Below are 916 nucleotides of genomic sequence, written 5' to 3'. Positions count from 1 at the left end.
ACCTATTGAAATAAAAATCTTTCTAATTTATTTAATAAGAATCCTAAATTTTTCCTCTGGAAAGTTTAATAAAAGCTCTCATAATAGTACATTTATCCTACTGCAATGATAAGAAAACATCCAAACAAAGACAAAGAAGTAAAACAAATAGTACATCTATCCTACTGCTATGACTCGGTTACATCATATGTTGAGCACCTTGCGCCTGAACATTCAAATTTAGTGAGTGTCAATTCTGAATGAAGGCAACGTATTGTTACCTAGGTTTTTGACATAGCCGAGGACACTTGTAGTTTTGACAAGTTCACTTTCGAATTTGAAAGCACAGCTAGCCATGCCACATACTCTCTCTCTCTCTCTCTCTCTCTCTCTCTCTCTCTCTCTCTCTCTCTGTGTGTGTGTGTGTAAAAGACTGGGTTTGTTATTTATAATAATTGCTCACATATTCTTTTTTTTCCACTATGATTGTTGCATGTATGTTTTATTGCTAGCCTTGGTATGTTATTGAATCTCCTATTTTTGACATATGTGAATGTTGTTTCTTTCCTGGATTACGTTCCATATTTTCTTGAGCAATACATTGATGCAATGATGGTATACACTTATGGATGATCATGACAATGTTTTAGAATGCTAAAGCATGTTGACAAATGTCCTTAAGTTTTTTCCAAAAAATTTCAACACATGTAGGAGGCAACCGATGTGCTCATGTAACAAGCAGATTTCTAGGTTCGATGAGCTCAAGTAACCATCTGTGAAAAAAAAAGTTCTACATGATATGAAGAGTCGCAATGAAAAAACAATGTTCTACATGATATGAAGCTGAAGCAAACTACATTGCAAGCTCAAACCTCCAATGAAATAGGCTTCGGTGTGTAACAGTTGAGCCGCAATAATGCACTTACTTTGGGTTGGC

Source organism: Triticum dicoccoides, chromosome 1A (genome assembly GCF_002162155.2).
Source record: "Triticum dicoccoides isolate Atlit2015 ecotype Zavitan chromosome 1A, WEW_v2.0, whole genome shotgun sequence".
Classification (NCBI taxonomy): domain Eukaryota; kingdom Viridiplantae; phylum Streptophyta; class Magnoliopsida; order Poales; family Poaceae; genus Triticum; species Triticum dicoccoides.
This window is presented reverse-complemented; position numbering follows the sequence as displayed.